This window comes from Hetaerina americana, unplaced genomic scaffold (assembly GCF_022747635.1).
Source record: "Hetaerina americana unplaced genomic scaffold, ioHetAmer1.1.p SCAF_54, whole genome shotgun sequence".
NCBI lineage: Eukaryota > Metazoa > Arthropoda > Insecta > Odonata > Calopterygidae > Hetaerina > Hetaerina americana.
The window spans coordinates 725,455-742,859 of NW_027287139.1; positions in this window are offsets into that span (position 1 = coordinate 725,455).

The following is a 17,405-nucleotide window of genomic DNA, read 5'->3' on the forward strand; positions in this document are numbered from 1 at the left end:
GATCCTCATGAAGTTGGGCTGATTGCCGAATCGGATCGCGTGCAGTGCAAAAGAGTTAGATTTGTTAAATCTTGTGATGATAAATTTAGTATCGCATCCAAAACATTAGAGCAGCTAGGCTGAAAATCACTCACGGAGCGAAGGTTAAATCACAGATTGAAGCTCTTGAATAAAATGGAAGGATATTTCTGTAGCAGTGATGTTGAAAATATATTATTACCCTATCGTACGGCGGTAGGAGGGATCATATTAGTAAAATTAGATAGATCAAGTGTAGGACATATAGATTTAATGTTATTTTTTCCGTGGATCGGAATAACATGGTCCGACCGCGGTAAGTTCATCCTCGGGTCAAAATGAGTCTGGTGTGTATTTACCCTCTGCCAGACACCCTAGCAGTGGCTTGCACGGTACTAAAATAAGTAAAAAATAAAATCTGTCTCAAGCCTAGGCCAACCACTGCGGCCCACGTCGAGAACATTGGTGCAGCCATTTATAAACTGAATGCACCACTGCCTCCATTCGCCTTCACATCATTATTAAGTGTCCGAACACGTCACAAAGTTGCCTATGAATTTCAATTGGTTTGGGTTTTTTTAGCAGCAAAAACCCAATCTCAGATCGCACTTTACTACTCGTGGGATTTTCTATTGTGGCGTACATATGAACAGTTTGTAGTGAGCAAAATAGGAAAATCACAGTCTGCATACCACCACATCAGGATTTGTACTGCGTGTAGGATCGTTTAGACGCCGAGATGGTGGCTCTATTCCTATCCACCGTCACGCTTGGCCGAAACGTAAGATACTCTATAGTCAGCCTTGGTAAATGTTGAAAGAACATTTTACTTACACAGCCAATCAATTAGACATGTGTAATGCTATTGTAATAGTGGATTTTTCTACTTCCATGAATAAAACTATGACTGATAATGTGTTCAGTAACATTAATATTGTACAGCTAATTGAATTGGCAATACATTTCAAAATATATAATGCATTATTCAAACGGCCTCTTAATTTTTCTTATTTCATTTTATTTTGACGGCATTAAGTACAGAAGAATGAATTGAAATTATGAAACTTAGAAAACCGACCAAGTGGCTTATTTCCATCATATCGTTTCTTTTCGCATCAGTTTTGCAACTATACTTTTGTCTTCTATTGCGTATTTCCTGTGTTATGGTTTTTGCGTGGCAATCCCTTCTTTTCAGAGCGCCAGGGACAACTGACTCCCAGTACTCATGTGCTTTTCATTGCTAGAATGGAGCTTAATTGCCCAGGAATAATAATTAAATCACATTGTGAATAGATAAACGTAGGTTCGCTAGATCATCCAGAGGAGAGGGTAAATTCCATTCTTAAATGGACTGCTCGCGGAAATTCGTTATTTCATAGAGACGGCAAGATCCAACTCTGATGCAGCCATCGATTGTTCTGCTTCCATAAGGGAGTCAAGGCGATGGAGATGTTTGGGTTTTCACATAGCATCCCCCATTTCTGAGGGGCACCGCCTCAACAAAGGCATCTTCAGTGCCGGTCGGAGGTGTTTGCACACCCTAATGAAGCCGAGGGCTATGCCGGCGGTAGCGTAGCTACCGGGAGAGCCTACCATGCCGAACAGGCTTAAGCGGAGGAGCCGCACGAAGTGTGCTCTCAGCTACATAGGAGAGCTGAAACTCTGGAGGCATTGTGTAATTTGTGGTCCCTGATATTTTTAAGAATATATGGAAACAAACCAGAACCAATTGGAAGGAAGTCAATGATAGGATAGCTACAATTATGAACCGGAAGGTTGGTTTGATAGGCGAAGATAGAGCTCTCCTAGTACTAGGCCCAAAAGCGCATAAAGTAAAATTTGCACATCACTGTTAGGGGGGAGCCAGTTCATATCTCTTAGCAATCTATTGTTTCCCAGGAATATCTGGGACCCGAAAAATCTTAAATCTTAGGTGAAGTTGAAGGTGCCCAGAGGGTTGGAACCGGCATCACCTGGAATCGAACCAGGGTCCTCCGGTAAGTGAAGTCCGGACTACCACGTCTTTAATGATGGGATAACAGGTATAATAATACAAGTACATGTTAAGAAATTATAAGTAATAAGTGTATTTGGCCCTGATGAAGATGCTCCAGCTGAGAATCTGGATCTGGGAGATGTGATGGATGGCCATGGCATGCAATAATGGCTGACTTCAACGGAGGAGTCGGAAGAAGAATAAATGGTGGTGCCGTAAGCCCTAGGGGAGAATACACACTATATGATAATAGAAGAAGATTCGATTCTGTAAGGATCAGGAAAGTTACCCTAAGAATAGAGCATTGTTGACATAAAGCATTTAAAAGTTTGCTTGATTTAATGCATCTCCGCAAAACTAAAATAAATTACAGACAATGCAATTGTAAGTAAACAGCGTTTATTTATGACACAGAATTTGTGGGTAAAGAGAGGAAGAGAACGCGAATCCGCTCATAATTTTGCATTATCAGAAATTTCTTTTCAAGCTAAGATTAAAATATAGTAATGTTCAAAGGAGAGGATTAATGAAACCGCGGTTACAGATGATCCAAAATATATGATTCATGTATCGCTGGACGAAAGTGTGAAATATTTGAATCAACAAAGATTCAAGCAAAGACTGCTAGCAGTAGATGGAGGATGGAGCCCCAAAGAATTAGATAGTTTCTTTAATCAATCGAATGAGGAAGCCTCTGAGGGGTCATGTGACGGAAAAATGAGATCAAGGCTTTGGAAGGAATGAAAAGAATAGAAAAAATTCTATCGGAAAGGATTTAAACCCTAGGAATGATGAAGATTGAAATAGGTACAAAGCATGAAATAAGATGATAAAAAAACTTATTCAAACATAAGAAAGACGTATGGGAAATAATATGAGAGGGGAATAAAACATTCACTGGGTTTCTTGCAATCTGTACGGGAGAACTGCGGAGTCCTGAAGACTGAGGAAATGAAAATGAGCAATCCTGCAATTGTGCCAATGGCACGTTGGAGCATGTACTTCCAAAAACTGAAAGTTGGTAAAAGACATAACTGATTTTTTTTTAAATTGTGGGCATAATGACGTGACTCAGCGTACGAAGCCCATATTAGAGGGACAAGTGAAACACTGCACCAAGGAAGGCGAGGAATGGGAAGACGAGCGAGCGGATTGTGTTTGAGAACTGTGGCCGAGACGCCAGGGGCATTAGCAGCAGTTAAATTCGTCCTTATTTTGGAGGAAACCGTGAAGTTAGGAAGCGCTGGTACATTTCTGTTGCACGCCATGGAGACGGCAAATAAAATTGGCTCATTTGAGAACCTCTCGCATGGAAGGAATCACGGCATGAAAAATATGAAGTATCGTTTGACTCTCCAACGTACGTAGTTTAGACTGTCCCGTAAAATAAGAATAGTATCCACAATTGTAGCGGAAATAGAGCCGTCATGTATCAATAGAAGTTAAACGCCATTAAAAAAGTGTTTGTTTCTTGTTTAAAATAAGAAAAAAATCTTGGACGATATAATTTCAAATTTTAATTTGACGGATATATTGATTATTATCGCACTGTGGAAAATGGCTGACTCAGCTGTAGGAAATGGCTTCACTCTTCTATTCATGGCCGAATTAGCAGATGAAAATATTTGTCTAAAACGGGGAGTCACCTTAATTTTTAATTCTTAAATTTCCTCTAAAATATATTTCAGCAGAAAACGTTTCTGGCTTCATATACGGCGAAGGTCTGAAAGATTCTCGGTGTCACCCATATGTGGCTACACTGCTCGCATGATTGTTTTTCTCCTATTTTGACGGAATTGTGGGTAGACACCGTGTGAAATTGTAAATCATGCCATCCATCAGTTTACTGTAGGTAGTCATTTGCATCAGTTTCAGCGCGTGTATTGTTAGAAATGGAAAAATCGAGTATCGTGCAGTGATAAAATTCTTCGCAAAAGAAGGTTTCATACCGACCAACATCCATTCGAGGATTGTAAATGTGTATGAATGAATGTTATACTCATAGCTTAGCTATTGATCCAAAAATAATCTCGCAAGATCACTTAAAGGCTTTGACTCGGATTGGAAATAGGAGAGGCCGGGCAATTTTGATATTCCTCCGGTTCTGAGATGGAGAAGGGTGATGGAATGGAAGATCATAAAAGAGAAGTTGTGGCTACGTGTCTGAAAACATATCTCGTCGAAGTTTTGGCAATAAAATTTTTCCCCTTTAGAGGCATTACAATTTAAAATTCATTTGCTTGGGAGCCTACGGAAGGAAGTGAAAAAAGTGAAATGGCGCAAAAATGTGAGTTCCCTCTTTACATACGTATTCATGTCCTTGCATGGAAATCTCTCTCCGCAAGAGTTGTTAAAAGAAAGGGAACATGATTATGAAGGGCCCCCAACACACCTGAAGACTATTCTTCTCGTGAACGGTTCAGGGTGTCGATAATGGAATATTGAATGGAGGTTGCACGTGCCCCTCAGATTATTTCCGCCTCCTCTTCCATAAATGATAACAAAAATGGCCAAAACATTATGTCGTGAGCGATTTAATAGGAAATTTCTATTCTCGAGTCGTTTGAGCCTCCGCTTTAGAGATTTTTTATCTCTCGGCCCCTCGGTCATTCTAAATGATCTGAGATTATCCATTATGCTTTAGTAGCTGATTTATATATTAGAATATGTAATTATAATTCTGATAATCATTTGTCTGGAATATATATAGTATATATATATATATATATATATATATATATATATATATATATATATATATATGTATATATATATATATATATATATATATATATATATATATATATATATATATACATATATATATATATATATATATATATATATATATATCTTCGAAATGGAACGCTCTTCGGCGACGCACAAATATATAAAAACACAGATGAAGATTTTTAGACTGTAGAGACACAAACAAAGGGCACTCACAATATGTTATTTGACGTGTCGACGGCTCGGCCGTCGTCTTCAGAATGGCGTTCTCGGGGAAGAGCGGAGAGGACATGTGCGGGGGAGAGGTGGGGGAAGGAGAGGTAAGGGAGCAATAGGAAATGAACAAGGGGGTGGGAGGGGATATGTAGGCAGCCGTATGATGCATTCAGTGGACTTGGTTCAGTCCGGGCGGTTTTAATGACTGGGCCACCCAAATATGCGCCATATCACGGGTTCTCACCTCTATTATACTAGCATTTTTGGGAAGTATTTCAACCACCGAAACGGAGAAGCAGTCGTCAAAATATTGATTGTGGGAAGCAGTGTGAGTAGGGATGGGATAATTAAGAAAGGTGGGAGATTTGGTGGAATATCGGTGTTTATTCATGCGGAGGGAAAGTGCGGTCGTGCATTCGCCCACGTAGAAGGCAGAGCAGAAGTTAAAGGAGAGGCAATATATAATATTTTTTGAGGTGCAGGTTGCGAGCGGTTGGGAGTTGGTATTGAGTGAGGGGGAGGGTCTTAGAAGATGACAACATTTGCAGCGTGGACGGTTGCCTGGTGCGGATAGGGGCGGGTGAGAGACGTGGGTGCTCGCAGTTGGTTTTGTGGACTTGAAGATGTCTCGCAAGTTCGACGGGCGTTTAAACGAAACAGAGGGACAATGTGGAAATAAAAGTGATGTGGACTGAGTGTTATTAATAATTTGGAAGAGGTCACGGATTAAATGTTTAATTTTGTGTGTTCCGGGGAAGAAAGTGGTTATAAGATTAGGGCATTTTGGGCGGTTTGGTTTGGGGAGTGGAGTGTATTGGGTTGACGGTTTGAGGATTTTACTATTTAGTAGTTTTTCAGGGTACCCACATTTTCTGAGAGATTCATGTAGCTGGTCCAAGTATTTCTGTTGGGAGGGGGTGTTGTTGCAGAGACGGAAGCCACAGAAAGATAGTGAGAATGGGATGGAGCGCTTTGTATGAGGTGGATGGCAGCTGTCGAAATGTCGAAGCTATTGTTGCTTATTAGTTGGTTTAATTTGGACTGAGGTGTGAAACGTATTGTTTTGGAGGTGAATGTCGATATCTAGGAAAGTAATATTCGAGCCGGATATAGAAGAAGTGAATGATACTGAGGAGGAAAAGTTGAGAGAGGAAATAAAAGAGGATAAAGTTTCTCATCCGTGGGACCAAAGGAGGAAAATATCATCGATATAGTGGGCCCAGAAGAGTGGTTTTAGGGTTTGTTGTTGCAGAAAGTCGTGTTCTAGTTTACCCATAAAAAGATTGGCGTATGTAGGAGCCATACTCGTGCCCATTGCAGTGCCTTTTATTTGTAAATATATTTTGTCATTGAATTGAAAAGCATTTTTGGTGGGAACGATTTGGCTCAGTTCGATGAGGAAATCTGTGGATGGGGTGTGTGGTGTGGATCGGAGGGAGGGGTAATGTTTCAGGGCTTTTAAGCCTTCTTTGTGGGGAATGGAGGTGTACAGAGATGTGACGTCTATCGTGGCCATGAAAATGGTCGTGTTGTACGCAATTGGGATTGAGTGTACACGTTCCAGAAAGTGGTGCGAGTCTTTAATGTAAGAAGGGAGTGAAGTGGCTATTGGTTGAAGGTGGTGGTCTATTAATGCGGAGATTCGTTCAGTGGGTGAGTTGATGCTGGAGTCAATAGGGCGTCCGGGGTTATTGGTTTTGTGGATTTTGGGTAGTAAATAGAAATGGGGGGGTCTTAGGATTAGGTGGTGAAAGGATGGATATATCTTTGGGGGAGACACCTTCTTTGGGACCGAAATTGGAAAGAAAAGAGAGAATATCCTTTTGATAAGAAGGGTTTGGGTCTTGGGGCAGTGGGGCATAGCAGGAAAGGTCATTTAATTGGCGAAATGCCTCAGCGTTATAGTCTTCTTTGTTTAGCACGACAACGGATGACCCTTTGTCCGCCGTCGTGATTATAATAGCTTTGTTTGACGTTAAACGTCTGAGAGCTTGTCTCTCAGAGGGGGAAAGGTTGTCTGGTGGCTTAAGGGAATCTATGAATTTTTTATTGGAAATCTTTGTCAGAAGGAGATTGATAAAGATTTCAATTGGGTGGTTTGGTGGGAGTGGTTTGGGTTCGTTTTCTGAGGGTGGACGGAATCGGGTAAGTGCTAGGGTTTCCAATGGGCGTGCCAGCGTAAATTCCGGCAGAAGTTTAATGTATCGGTGACGATGTTAACGTAGTTGGTCCCATTCCACGTCACATTCTCGCCTAACCTTTCTCACCTAATGTCCTTATCATATTAAGATCCTCCCATGTATTCTTTCCATCACTCTTGAATTTTCTTGGTTCGATCAATAGTTTTTCTGCCGTATCTCTGCAACAGTGTGAATCAATATTCTTTTTTTTACCTCCAATTGGTTGGTTCCTTCACCTTCCCGCACAGCTCCCTCATTTCTACCTTACTACATTTTAAACTATCTATGCCATCCTCGCAATACTTCTCCCGCCACGCTTCTTTCGCTCTCGACTCAGTTTATTGTTTATCTCTTCGTACCTCCTTGTCCCTAATTATGCGTTTATATTCTTTCATTTGCCTCATATTCCTAATTATATTGCCTGCGATCCATAGTTTCTGTCGACTCACTCTTTCGATGCTTTTGTTTGCGGCTTTCGATATCCCTATTTTGATACATTCCCCAACTTTTATCTATTGTACCCGTCTCTCTCTCTCTCTGTCTCCTCGCCGATAGTTTTTTTCTACTGCCGCAAAGGAACGCCTTCCTTTTTCTGGTTAAAACTTCACTCCACTTAATCATCCCTCTTCATTGTTTTATCCTCTTAAATCTCTTGAATGTCTTGATCTATTCCCTTAAAATTTCCAGGAATATACTTACTCTCTTTTTACCATCAACAAAAAAATTCCTTACATATTTTTTAAAAAAATCTCCTTTAAAGCTAAATATAGAGAACAAAGTGAAATAATACCATATTTTTGAACGATAAGAAAGGTTTTAATGCTATATATTTGAGAAAATCAGTAAAACTGCCTACGGACTAAATTGAACCAATTCTTGCAGTTCCTAGAAGCTGAAATTGTATATCGCGTGTAAATATAAAGTCAGTATCCTCGTTTATTTACGCACGCATCGGAATAAAAAATGCGGTCCGACAACTTGTTAGGAGTCTTTATGATGAAGTGGGGGTAGGGGTGCCCCGAGGGCGTGCAATGAACACTATCAGCACGGTGGCATCTCTGGGGCATCCTCCTTTAAGGTGTCTCCTCGGTTTCTCATGCTCAACAAGGACGCGCTCGTATTACACTCGAGTCCTGCCATCCCACGCGCCATTTAGGAGATGGCAGCTGTACATTCCGACTAACTGCCACTCGCGGAAGACGCCCTGGCGCCCAGCACTCGAGATACCCTCGGCAATGGGATCTGAAAATCTCGAGACGCCGGTCCCAATAATGAGTTCCCGTACGAGTCGTTGCTATTCATGAGAACTCTTCCGCGGGGTGAAATCTGCTCAGCTGAGAGAATATTATCACTCCTTTTAGATGTGATACTTGATGTGTTTCAACTCTAATGACGATTAGTACAAGAATAAATGCATTGCGTAAATGCTCGCGCAGATCTACAATTGTTTTACGAATTATCTCAAGTTCAAAAAAGGTTATTTCGGTTACTTCAATATGTATTTGCCGTAAATAAAGGAAACCTGAATTTAATTGCGGTTGTTTTTTAAAATTGCACGTTGAAGTACATTTGGGGTCCCATATTTGTATAAATTTCCGCTACTTGGATCGCTGCAATCGTAATAGATGATAATTATTCGAGAAATAGTTTGGCATTGTGTGCGAAATAGATTTTTAAAATTGATTCTCTTACAATACTAAATGATAACATGCCACGGACGTAAATTAAAGTTGCTTGAACGCCTGGCCACTTAATCCTCCCCTATATTATTACGATTATTTCACAGGTGTCTTAAATATTTGCCCTTGCGTTCGACATCTTATCGAACGCTTTAGAAGTGTTTTTTCTCGAGGAGAAGAGTTCTAAATAATAGTAAAAGTCTCGAGGTAAGTGTCCTTCGTTTGGTTGTTGGCGGAGAAACCGAGAACAGGGAATACGCGATAAAGATCCGAGTCCTTTTCGCGACGGGGAAAATTTGTTTTTTAGAATGACTGCAGTAACATCTCCCTCCCTCGCTCGCCCTGGGTGAGACGGGCGCCTTATGAGGAATGAGCCATACCATAGCATCGCCTCACTTTTGCGTGGGCACTCAACGAATAGCAGACGTTAAATTGTCTCTTAGAAGGGGCTGGAGAAACCACGAAGAGTGTAGCTGCAGTCAAATAAAAAGGAGCCGTTTTGGCCATTCAGGAGTAAGTAGTAGGTGGTCGAGCTCGTCGTCTTGGTACCCAGGACGTGGATGACAAGAAGAGGGAGGAGATATGAAATTGTGACGACTATTGCCCAACGTTGACACCAGGCTACTACTTAAGTGTTTCGTGAAAAAGAAAGCTATGCAAGCTATCCCCCTCACATAACACGAAGGCATTATGGAGCATCAAAAAAGTCATTGCTATGACGTAGAAGAAGATATCATGCGGAAATATCCATCTCCAAGTAGATTTGCACGGCCATGCAGTAACTATCATCATACAAGTACCGCCGTTGTCTCAATCTTAGTCATAAAAGAGTTACCACGCAGGGGCCTCAGAGGTTGTTCAACGCACTCGTAAATTTATAGCAATATTTGGAAGTAAATAGTCTCTAAGGGCCTTTAATTGATAGGTTAGCTTGAATGAATGTTCTTTAAATTTAAAACGTTACAGTAGTCATAGGTAAAAAGTGTATCCAGAATTTCTCTCGAAGTACGTTTTAAATTTTTTCGATATGGTTGGAAAATAAATTTCGTTAAATCTTAAAACAATCGGTATCGAGAAGACGAGCCAAACCTCGCTTGAAATTAATACATTTTGTCACATTTTGACGTTTTTTAAGATATTTCCGGATGACAATGGAGGTATTCCAATGCAGGTGTCCCATAAATTGTTTTACTATCAATGCCAAAACTTCACTAAGCGCTGGCCGCAAAGCGCCTCAGATATGGTACCCATCTGGGACGGAGGGAGACACCGGCAAGGAGACGTGAGATCGCGTTTTGCTGGGTGCAGTGGCGTGCCGCGTCGCAACTGTTTGAATGCTCGCATTTCGTTGCTCCTTATCTCATGCCAAATATTTCATCATTGCCTACCAAAATTAATGCCTATCGTTGCTTTCTGGTACCACTTTAAGAATGTTCGATCAAATGCACAATTTCTATATTAGGAATAAAACTATGCTTAACTTGAGATATACTCTTTGAAAAAAGAATTGGAAATAGTTATTAAGTCATCAAGGATAACTTGAAGGGTATAAATAATTTGTAACTTTTATTGACGAAAAAGCAGATTGCATTTACGAGGTCTTGTGAAATACCTGGTTTGAAGGCGTCGCGATATTCATGCATTTATATGAAATTAAAATAATATAAATTTAATTTCCTCATAGTATATTGGCTCGGTGGATCGCGGTAGTCCAGGGATAGAGCGTTGGACTAATGACCGGAGGGGCCCGGGTTCGATTCCTGAGCACCTGCACCTCCACCAAAGCTATGTAATTTTTCGGGTACCAGATCTTCCTGGGAAACCATAACCGGCCAAGGGAAAGGAACTGACCTCCCGACCCTGATGTGTGAATATCACACGCCGTACGGCTTAGTACTGGGTGAACTCTACCATCACCTACCAAACCGATCTTCGGGTTGATTACAGTGTTTATGGTTTTTATGGTTATATTGGCTCTAACTGTTCGGCCAATTCAAATTGTAACTTATCTTTCGAATATGTTTAATTTAATATATTTGATCGATGTTACCGTAACTCTTTTGACAACAATGCACAATGCATTCTGGAAATTACTTCTGTGGCTCGAGACGACTTTCTAAATAAATTTTATGTTACTTTAATATAGCAGAAAATTACTTAAGCTCCTCCGTAAGCTTTGATCCTCTTTTGGCAGCGCCACTGGCGACTTTCAGGAGATTCACGACCTTCGTTTCATCATTACGTATGGAAGCGGTCATTTGCTCAAACAGCAGGGTCCTCTCCGTAGATACCACGGAAGCATTGAATCTTTTAAGAGTTGCTTACATTCTTCCATAACGAAAATCTCAATTGGGTAGACTATTAAATGCTCTTGATCTTTCGAGAACACGATGATTTGTTTAATTTGGTGGTTGGTCTGAATTCACACTGATGTATTACTCCAAATATTTATCCGTTATTTTTTGTGTATGTCTTTCGTTACCTCGCCATTGAAAAATGCTTGGGTGGCCGTTTTACACTACAAGAAACCAGTGGTGGTTGCAAAATGTGATCAGTATTAATTATTAGATGTATAAATAGCCACTAGTAATTAGTACTAATGTCTTGATTGGTCTTCCCGCGTTATTGATTGTTTTGGAAACCATAAATTCTACTGAGACGCCTTGATGACACTGGGGGGCGCTAATCAAAGCTCCAAACCCAGATCCAGCTATATTTTTCCAAATAGAAATCAGCATTTTGAACAATACTTTCTACAATCCGAAAAACCAGGGTCGTTTATGCCATTAATAGTTTTCGTGTTCATGATACTAATTTTGAGCAATTGACATGAGACCAGGTATTTTATTACGCTTCACATCCTGTTCGGGTATGACGGTATATATGAAGATCTCCGCATCGATTACAATTAAAGAAATACTAAATCGCATGAGATTGATTTCAACAGTTAATGCCACAATGGTTCGTTTTCTGTGGGTAGTGCCACACAAAACGGGCATGAGATGTGGAATTGGTATCCAACAGATCTCCAGAAGTCGTTCTCATTTCTGCCCAGCAGGATTCCAAGTGTCATACCCCACCGACGGGATGCCACGTGAGCTCGAGTCAATGTGACGGCGGCGAGCATTCCACCTCCCCCCCCTCCCCAACCCGCCGAGAGCAAACCTCCTTTTACGACTACTCGTAAGATGCAAACCGTGATCGAGTACCCCCTTAGCTTTGACCCCGCCCCTGCTGACCTCCTTGGCTTCTCCCCTCCGACCCTTTCCGGCCGGAGTTTACCACCCTCGCGCCCCTCTCTGCTGCAATTTGTTTGCATCTACGACCGATGTGAGGGATGGGGGAGGAGTGGACAGGAGGAATGGGGGGGGGGAATTGGTGCCTCGCACCCCGGAGACGGAAAGTGAAAGCATAGATGGGTCTTAGCGATTGGCGTCGTCGCACTTTCTTGAAACCGTTTTCCTGAGGCTGGAGTGTCGAGTACCATGCAAGGCATGTATTATTTCATCAGTGACGAGTGGCGTTTTGTGATTGAAAGTCCAAGAAAAAAATTATTTCAATGCTTCAATTGCCTGCATCGGAGGACGCTGCAGTACGCCTTGCTTTGATATTGTTACATTAGTTGCAATTCAATGGACACCTCGGCATTTAAAGCGAACTGACAATGGAGAAAAATCATTTCTATTGTTACTTGACTACAATATTTCGGTTACAGCAGAACACAGAGTGGAGGATTGTGTTTTCTATGAGACAGGGCAACTCTTATGGAACAGTATGGAAGAGAAGCTAACGAGCTTTAGGGAAATGATTACATTCTGCCTAAAGAACAACAATAACCTGCTCGGAAAATTTGCAATAAGAAAACCAGCAAATAGTGAACCACAACAAGCGAACTAACTGGGAAATATTTTGTGTAAAATTTTGTGTAAAATTTTGTGTAAAATGTAGCAATGTATTCTATATGTCTATTGAGTGATTTTTTTTTCTTTTCTTGAATTGTTTAACATTAGTTTAACTCCCAACATATATAAGCACCTGTAGATGTTAAAATTTTAGAAAAACTTTCCGTGTGTCTGATTATTTTTGTCTTTTTGTCTGTTTTGTTATGTATGTTGTTTCCTTATGTCTCATTATTTTTTGTAAAAAGGGGAACTAAGATTCAAAGGAATCCCCAACTAACTGTGAAGTAAAATAAAAGTGGACCCAGGAAACCATTGGTCAAATGGGTAAATCAAAGTAATTTGTCATTTAAAACGTTAGATTAAATAAATTTTAAGATTGTCATCAATTTCGACCTCCCTTCATTCCAGCTAAGGAAATCCTAATATATAATTGACAAATGTAAGCTGAGACTTTTGGAAAGTTTTTCCTTTCAGGTATTGGCCTCAAGTCCCGGATCCCACCTCTTCCTCGACGTCCCTTTCACCTTACAGCTTACGCTATTTTCGGGTTGTCCATGGCAATCTACTTTCTGACGCGCGGTACAAACTTTTGAGTCACATTCTTTTGTATTCTTTGATCTTTCATGCACACAATCATCGGATTTTTAACTCTTTCATGAAGTCCTAATTGATTTATTTGATCTCCCTGAGAGAAAATCTTTGTGCCCATCTCAGAAATTTCATTTCCGCATATCTGCGTTTATTTTCTTCCATTTTGCGGATGGTCCGTGATTTTCTTGAATTCGTGAATTTCGGAACAGCTGAAGCTTCATAAATTTCAGTGCAGAAATACTTTCTTTTCTCAAGGTTCTTTGGGTTGCAGCAGAAATTTTCATGCGCCTTCAAAAATTAAATTAGAAAATTTTTTTACGACGGCAAAAAGGTAATGGAACGAAGACCGGAAAAATCACATAAATAATTTTTACTCAAAGGAGTACGACTTTGGATCCAATGATTAGAATTTGGCGGGAATGAAATTGTTTTGGTCTTCGCTGCAAGGAAATAGTCGAAGCAGGCCATGAATGCTGAAAGTCAGTTTTGATTTTAGAAAGTTTTCCATATTGTTTAAAAAGTCCCGCCTTGCGTTTAGTGCCATCCCCAGCCAGGCAGGGCATAGTCGCATAAGTATGCTTACACCTTCTTTCTACCAAATGACTGACTCAGGCATCCAATCGCTATAGCATCTATTCCTACGGAAATTTCCCTCAGTTTCCTGAGCGAGATTGTTTTCAATAGAAGTATTTGCACCCCTCTTCCTCAATAGGGCTGTAAATTTAAGGCTGTAAATCAAGTTTTTTTTCCATAAAGTTTGTTCGAGCTGTATAAAAATAAATCGCACAGTAAATATTCATAAAATCATCGGAGAACTGTACGCCTGTTTGTCACGCGGTATTCAACACTGATTTCAAATATATTTTCTTCCAAATATAAATCTGAGTTCTAAAGATAACACCACAAGTATAGGACCATTGAATCACTGAAGACCCTAGGCAGTAAGTACTTCGCCATGGCACATAATTAATATTTTCAAAATTTTTCCGTTTATACCTCAATATTTGGCTTATAGGCATCCCCTCGCTGTAATTATAATAAAGTTTCTGAATATTTCTACAAACTTGTACAAAGTAGTGTACCATGGCGAATTATAATTCTACTCTACACTACTCTAATAAATCTACCACCTTTTGAAGTTTGCATTGGCCTTTCCCATTGCGAGCCACATGAAGGAGAGAGAGTTTTAAAAATATATTGTCCTAATTCTTTTACAATACTAACTAGCAAAAATTGGCAGCAAAAAAATTTTCCTTGTGTATTTAATGTTATGTATTAATTCCAAAATGTATAATGTGTGCTTGGTATTATTAATTATTCTATGCGTCAGCGGTAGGCATTGCAAGACGCAACATGTTCAGTTAGCCTACCGCCGAATCTAGGTACCCAACATTCCGCAAGCCGCCGCAAGGGTATGTGGCGGAGGGCACCAGGCACACATGCATTAATATAAGTCCGTGCAGGCATACGATTGTATAATTGATGATGAACACAAATCAAGGCTCGAATGTACACTAACAACATGCCTATACGCATCATGAATAATCGATGAGATCGAAAAAATCATTAAATTAGGGTATTTAAATGAAAATATTCAGGTGCTTGAGTTCGATTTTATCATGATGGTGTGTAGGGCGAGGGAAAAACGAGTACTTGTATCTGTCAGTGACGGGACCTCTCTCATATTGTCCCGTTGGGCGAATGTACACGCCAATTTAAAGCGGTACTAAAAAATTAGGATTTATTAGAAGAGTACTGGGTAAATGTGATGAAAGGTAAAAGGCAAATGTTATCTTTCACTGGTTCCGCCTCATTTAAAATATGCTACAAGTATATGGGATCCTCATGAAATTGGATTGATTGCCGAATTGGATCTTGAGTAACGTAGAGGAGCTAAATTTTTAGTTCGTTATTATGATAAACTTAGTAGCGTATGCAAAATATTAGAGCAGCAGCAGGGAATCTCGGAGTAAAGGTTAAATTACAGCTCTTGCATAAATTGGAAGGTCTCTTTAGCAGTGATGTTGAAAATGTATTATCACCCCCATCGTACTACGGTAGAAAAGATCATTCCAATAAAATTAGGGATATTAAATGTAGAGCAAATACAGGGTTCGTCTGGAAAATAAGTGTACTGAGCTCAGGAAAAAAAATTTATTACACTTTTACATATCTTAAGCTAATATTCCTCAAAATAGGACCCTTGTGAGTCGATACACTTGTTCCAGCGGCGTTTCCATTCCTGGAACGCTCCCGCGAAGGCATCATCGGGAACCTCTCGAAGACTCGTCGTCGACCTCTTCTCTGCCCTCCACGAATATCTTGTGCCACCGAAAGATCATGTTTCTGGACATGGCTGACTCCCCGTAAGCCTGGTTAATCATACCGACAGTTTCGGTAGACGATTTCCCAAGCTTTACCGCAAATTTGATGGAATAACGCTGCTCCAAAAACTTCGGCATCGTGTTCCGTGACGTGGGTCGAGCGTGGAGGTTCGCGTTAACAGAGCTCCTCACTACACCACAGCTCAGAGCCGACTGCCTTTTTCAGCGTCGCTTGCCAACATACCCCCCTCCAATCGCAGCCCGTCAGAGCGGTGCTGGGCGCGCCTGGAGCGGCGCGCCCAGCCCAGGAGTCAGTACACTTATTTTCCGGACGAACCCTGTAAATTTAAGATGTAATATTTTCCCCGAAAGATAGGGGATCAGAATAACGTTGACCGACCGCGGTAGGGTCATATTCGGGTCAAATTTAGTCTGGTGTGTATTCACCTCCTGACACACACCGTAGCGGTAGCTTGCATTGCTTGGGCGTTAAAATATCTATCTTTAATTATTTAACTCGCGACCATATTAATTCCTTAGGCATCACCTGAAAATGGAGTTTCTTGCACCTTTCTGAAAAATAAAGTCAAGAGTACACTCTTCGCGAATCATGGCACTCCCAGCGCAATTCCTCCACAAAACCCATCATGCACTTACGCACTCTTTTCTTGTGGCAGTTTTTAACAATGCCTACGTATTTCCTTTATGAAATTTTTTTTCGCCTCAAAAAATTATCAGCCGAAGCGAGCCTTATCAGAGAATAACTGCACATTGAGACGTGTTCGTCGGCGGTTAGGTCCCAGATCAGATTTCCTCGCAGTTGAAGTTAAAGTAACAGAAAGATGGGGAGTTTTCCTGAAGGTTTTTCACTGCATATGATACTTCATTGTGATTCTAAGCACAAACAACAAAGCTTTTCTTATAAATCTCCCATGTCGAAAACATGAAAAACTCGAGGTTTTGGTTTCTGCTGGGAAAGTTACGGTCACTTTATTTTTCAACATTCAGGGAATCATAATATCAAATCTACTCGTAAAACTGCAAATAAAGCACTCTATAGGGATGTACAGAAAATTTTCAAAGGTCTTATGAATCATTAAAGGTCACATTTAAAATCAGCGGGCTGGATGCTGCATCTCAATAATGCACGGCTGCACATAGGAAAGAATGCCTCGCAAAAATGCATGTGGTTTGTGTTTTTTATCCTCCTATCTAGCCCTTGCCCACAACGTTACTCCATGTGAATTTTTCGTTTTCCCCTGATTAAAGAAAACCTTCGTATTTCATCGTCAGAGGCACCGTTGGAGGCTGCCGAGACGATTGTGAAGAAATTATTAAAAAATAGCATCCAGTAATGTCCTCGAAGAATGAAAAAAATATCGCGCGAGTGGACAGCATCAACTGGAGAAGTCTGAGAAGTGCCATCGAATTTGAAGATTAATTAAAGGTATTTTGTGAAAAAATATAGTCATTTTTTATCAAAACACCATCTTGATTCAATTAATTTGCGCCAATATTTTCATGTTACTACTCTCCACATAATATTTTGCAATCTAATAATTGCCCTACATTGAGATAAAACTTAACTGTGGAATTATGGGCAGAAAATAACACTAAATAGATGTCCGTTTCTAACTCTTTCAAGTAGTCACTCTCAATTTGTGGCAGGCAGCACTATTGCACGAATAAATTGGCCCTTTATTCGCAACGAGATTGCAGCAATCAAACCAGGTAAAATAAAACAAATTTCATCGCTTTATCCGCACAAA